Raw genomic sequence first — 6,000 nt, 5'->3', positions numbered from 1 at the left:
GGGCGTATTACAGAAATACTCAAACCAGCCCGTCTAGCACCAACAATCATCCATGCAATTATCAAATCAGCCAATTGTGTTGCAGCACTGCAGTGCATAAATCATGCAGATAAGGGTCAGGAGCTTCAGTTAATGTTCACATCAACCATCAGAATGGGGACAAATGTGATCTCAGTGATTTGGAGCGTGGCATGATTGTTGGTGTCAGACGGGCTGGTTTGAGTATTTCTGGGATTTTCACACACAACAGTCTCTAGAATTTACTCATTTCTAGAATGGTGCCAAAAACAAAAATCATCCAGTGAGTGACAGTTCTGTGGACAGAAATGTCTTGTTGATGAGAGAGATCAACAGAGAATGGCCAGACTGGTTCAAACTGACAAAGTCTACGGTAACCAGACTGTATAATTTTGATGAGAAGACTATAATCTCTGAATGCTATTCTGAGATGCATGTTGGTGCTGTTTTGGCAGCATGAGGGGGACCTACACAATATTAGGCAGGTGGTTTTAATGTTGTGGCTGATCAGTGTAAGTGCCCAAAGTTGAAGAAACACCCTTTAATATTCCATTATATGATCAAATGATTAGTGTTAATATGTTTCCAAACTTACTATGACAGGGTTGAAATAATGCAGTGCTTTATTAGTTAAAAATTATATATTGGTAGGCCTACTTTGCAAGAATGGAAGTCCCCTCCAACAGTTAAAAGAGCCAATAACCTTCTTGATAGAGACATCGACAGTCCGTTTACTCAAGAATGCACATGTGCATTAGTTGGACCAGCCTAATCAAATCAAGCCTTTTGCTTGATTTGAGCTGAAGTGCAATTTATGATTTTTATGACCTTTATAAAAAAATTTAACCAGAACAGTTTTGGAGATTTCAGTCATTCCCAATCAAACTGTACTTGACTGTAAAATAGCTGCCCGGAGGCATTACGAAAATATGGCCACTGAGTGACCCGACTTGCCTTAAAGGCACTTTGTATTCACATACAAATTAACTGTCAATGTATCAAAGTTTTGCCTCTAAGGTGAGTTTTGGGACACATCTTGTGCATATTAACATCTGGATTTGGAAAGGGGACACAAAGAAAGTGCATCCCCCTCCTAAAGGCAAATAATACAGATTGCTTCACTTACAGAAAAGTACCATGTTATTGCCATGTTTTCATGAATGTACCATGATAATGATGGTATTCTCTATGGTATTTTGAAGTGCCATGTAAATATCACATTATACAAATAGTCATAATTCAGTACCACGGTATGATAAACATCTTGTTGGTCTTGGAAAAAGATTCCTATTAAAATGAACATTGTCATCATTTACTGTTGTTCTTTCTGTCTTACACAAAAGGAGATTTTATGCGTAATATACACCTCATATTCACTTGTATGAAGAAAAAAGATTTAATGGTGACTTAGTGTCAAAGTTTAATACTTAGGGTTAGGGGTTTGTTCAAGTCACTTTGTAAGGGTTAATCTAAAGTTCTGAGTTTTATAAGGTTTATTACATTGTTTATATTTCCAAAAACGCAATGTTGAGTGATGCCAATGTTGAGTGAAAACCATAATGCCAATTTGGATCCAAACAACCCTGAAAAGTTGAACCTTTCCAAAAATAACTTTTGAACCTTTTATCATCTTTTTTTAAACCTGCAACCTCACTGCCGACATCACGTCCACTTTTCTATCTTTAAATCAAAGATGACAAGCATCAAGGACTTTCTACAAGCAGCAGAGCAGATCTTCCCTCTGTGACTTGAGTCAGTCCTGTTTGAAGTCTGACTGCCTCCGTCTAACCGACTGTAATTCACTTTAACGCACTAACAAACCATGACTTCAATGACTGTTTAAATCTAAAAGACTAGATTTAGTCATTTTCTAATACGAGTTGTGTATGCCTGTGTAAAAGTTGCCTTCACAATGCCAGGGTGGTGCTAAGATGTTCAGAGAGTTTTTCGATCCATTGCTAGGTGGTTGCTGGGGTGCTCCGAGTGGTTTTTAGGTTGTTGCTTACAAGCCCTAGTCAAAGGAGCCAACCCCCAAGAAGGGTTGGGAACTGATACGATACCAGAACTGTATGATTTTTGACTTTTGGTTCTAATACTAAAATGCTTCTAATACTTCAACAGTGTTTCCTCCAGCACAATTCAATGTTAGCACAACCCTGCTACTGAATCTACAGTGTGCAACAAAACAGTGTGGCAAATGTAGTCTGATTTCCAAACTAATGACACTTATGCCAGTTCTTTTAAATCTACAGTGCGAAACACAGAGCATGGCCAGTGCAGTCCGATTCCCAAACAATTGACTCTTATGAGCCATTTCTTTGATTCTATAACACAAAACACAGCATGACCAGTGTAATCTGATTCCTGAACGAATGACTCGTATGAGTCATTCTTTTGACTACAGCATGAAACATACCTTGCAACAAGTGCCATCTGATTCCCGAATGAATGACACTTATGAGCCGGTTCTTTTTAATCTACAGTGCAAAACATACAGCGTGGCTAGTGTAGTCTGACTCCTGAACTAATAACTCTTATGAGCTGGTTCTTTTGAATCTACAGTGCAAAACACACAGCGTGGACAGTATAGTCTGATTCCCAAACCAATGACTCTTATGAGCCGGTTCTTTGAATCTTCAGCATGAAACATCCAATGTGTCAAGTGCAGTCAGACTCCCGAACAAATTACTCTTATGAGCCATTTCTTTTGAATCTACAGCCTGAAACAAACAGTGTGTTCAGTGTAGTCCTATTCTAAACAAGTTTGAGCTATACATGTTTGTATCTCAAATAGTGCAAGATATGGCTTTCAGTTTCTAACTCAACACCCTCCAAACATATTTAAACCAAACATAGCTCAGTGGTAAAGATGCTGACTACCACCCCTGGAGTTTGCTAGTTCGAATCCCAGGGTGTGCTGAGTGACTCCAGCCAGATCTTCTAAGCAACCAAATTGGCTTGGTTGCTAGGGAGGGTAGAGTCACATGGGGTAACCTCCTCGTGGTCGCTATAATGTGGTTCTTTCTCGGTGGGGCGCGCGGTGAGTCAAGATGCTGCGGTGGATGGCGTGAAGCCTCCACACGCGCTAGGTCTCCATGGCAACTCGCTCAACAAGCCACATTATAAGATGTGCAGGTTGACGGTCTCAGAAGTGGAGGCAGCTGGGATTCGTCCTCTGCCACCCGGATTGAGGCGAATCACTACGTCACCATGAGGATTTAAAAGCACATTGGGAATGGGGCATTCTAAATTGGGAGAAAAAGGGGAAAAAACTCCTGCCCAAAAAAACAAAATATACCAGTTAAAATCTTTGCCAAAGTCGCCACTTCTTCATTCCAAGTATTATTTATCAGAACAACTCATATGTTCTGGCAGCGTAAAGCATTACATTCTGGCTTTTGTCCAGCTGTGTGGGGTTAACAATATTTGAATACTCTAATCTTTGGTTGAGCAGGGAACATGCATGCATCAGTGCACACACACACACACACGTCAGGGCAACACACTAGGATGGCCAGCGGAGGCAAAGTCCAGAGGACACTTCTCCAAACCCAGCACAACATGTTTATCTTTGGTAAACTCTGGACTGCTTCATTTGCACTTCAAAGACTGGCCAATATTTCACTCGTCCCTCATCTGTTGCAGACCCTGAACCAGAGTCATGGTGCTCATATATCTCCATACAAAAGTTGATAATGAGCAGTGTTGAATTTCAGAAACAAAAAAACTAAATTCAACAGTAACCCCCAAGGTCTTGTTGTCCATTAAATCTTATATTGCATTTTTGTTGTTATAATTCTTTCTTCTATCCCAGTAGGTTGATTCCCTCAATAAGTGTGAACACGAAGCTACAATTGCATTATCTAGATCTGTTCATTCAACTTTCCAAAACAATGGACTGGTACAATAATGAGAGTTACAATAAGACTCATTTACAAATTCCCCATAATAATACATTAGTAATGAAAGACAAATACAAGAACTTTAAACCCTAAACATTGACTGTGGTGCCATTTTTGCAAAGGATAGATGTCCACTGTGTGGTGGTGCTAAAAGCGAGTTAAATGTTCAAAACAGTTTGATAATGTTCTATCAAGTTTTAAATCAACAAAATCTAACTCCTTTCCCTAAACCTTAAAACTAAACCTAAACGATGATGATGAAATGTGAGATGAAAAACTCATCCATGTTATTTTGTGGTGGTTCTATGACACTTTCGGCTCACGTGTCGAATTACATGCTCTTCATGACTCATACCCCGGTCCTTTACATCACAAGTGATTGCTCTATCAGTTGAGCTATACCGCACGAGCTTGTAAATGTAGTTTATGTAATGCAAACGTTAAATGTATTGCTTTACATGTAATGCCTTAAGTGTTCATTTTACCAGGAAACTGCAGAAATATGAACAAGCCTAATCATTCTGCAAAAATGTAGGTACAGTAATGTGTATTAGTGTATAGTAATGTGATTCTCCCAGACCAGGTAGATCAAGTCAACAGCTAAACAAAAAACTTCACCTAAAATTGCCATTTTAAAGCCAATGTGACTCGGTGATGAAGTACAAAACTGGTTTTGTGCCTATTGCCAACATTCCCAAGCCACAAGCGAACATGCAAATACAAAAGATGTGTTTTCCTTTAAAAGGCATAGTCAGTGTAGTAATGCAGTATCAGCTTCCGGACTTTCCATCATTTCTCATTTTCAGGCTTACAGCGGGTTTTAAAGGAGGTGTTGAAGTCTTTCACACTAACATAACTGAAGAATAATAATGTGTAGTCTTGGAGAGACTTTTAACTTTTTTTGTTCATCACTGATGGATGTCCAACATGATCACATGGGAAATCGGCACGTTGTTTCCGAAAGTTAATGTACCCTGAAATCAACCCACTGAGCCATGTTACTATCAAACACCATTGCCCATCAGAAATATCTGCATCATTTCAGCCATGGTCACATTTCACACTAGCGGCACTGATTGTATGTTGTGCGAGAAATCTCACGTGCCCATACCCCCAACAACACTACCAACTTCAGCCACTGGGGGCAGTGATTTGAATTTAAGTAAGTACAGAACGATTCCAGCAGCAGAACTTTCAACCTACAGTTGCTGAAATCACAGTGAGATCAATGTGGGCTGTCAATAGGGGTGCTCATTTCGTTCATTATATAAAAATGTGCAATACAAAAAAAAAAAACTCCCACAATTAATCATCCCCTGCAGATCCATTCGTAAATTCCATAATAAGCAATTTGCCTATAATCAGAGCAATTCAGACTTGAAGTACCGCCTACATGCTACTACAGGCAACGTGCCTTACCAAGGTATTTTGCTTTCAAAAACAGCTAGATGGAATAGTTCACTCAAAAACAAAAAATCTCTCATCATTTACTCACCCTCATGCCATCCTAGATGTGAAGGACTTTCTTTCATCTGTTTCATTTTTAGAACAATTTCTCATCTGTTTTTTGTCCATACAATGCAAGTGAATGGGTGCCAAATTAAGCCCCAAAAATCACATAAAGTAAACATAAAATTAATGGGTGAGAAACAGATCAATATTTAAGCCCTTTTTACTATAAATTCTCCTCCCTGCTCAGTCAATCTCCACTTTAACTTTCACATTCTACATGCATATTGCCCCCTACTGGGCAGGGGAAAAAAATGTAATATGGTTTCTCACTCTCGCTATCGTATCACTTCTGAAGACATGGATTAAAACACTAGAGTCATATGAATAACTTCTATGCTGCCTTTATGTGCTTTTTGGAGCATCAAAATGTTGGCCACCATTCAATTTCACTACAGAGCTGAAATATACTTCAGAAGTGATATAACAGCTGTGGGTGAGAAACAGAACAATATGTAAGTCCTTTTTTACTCCACATCTGAAACTCACATGTGGTGCCTGTTTAGTTTCACTTTCACGTATGAAAGCCAAAGCTAAACTGGAGACTTAAAGTTAAAGTGGAGATTTAGAG

Source organism: Xyrauchen texanus, chromosome 39, assembly GCF_025860055.1.
Source record: "Xyrauchen texanus isolate HMW12.3.18 chromosome 39, RBS_HiC_50CHRs, whole genome shotgun sequence".
Classification (NCBI taxonomy): Eukaryota; Metazoa; Chordata; class Actinopteri; order Cypriniformes; family Catostomidae; genus Xyrauchen; species Xyrauchen texanus.
Note: the sequence above shows the minus strand (reverse complement) of the source record.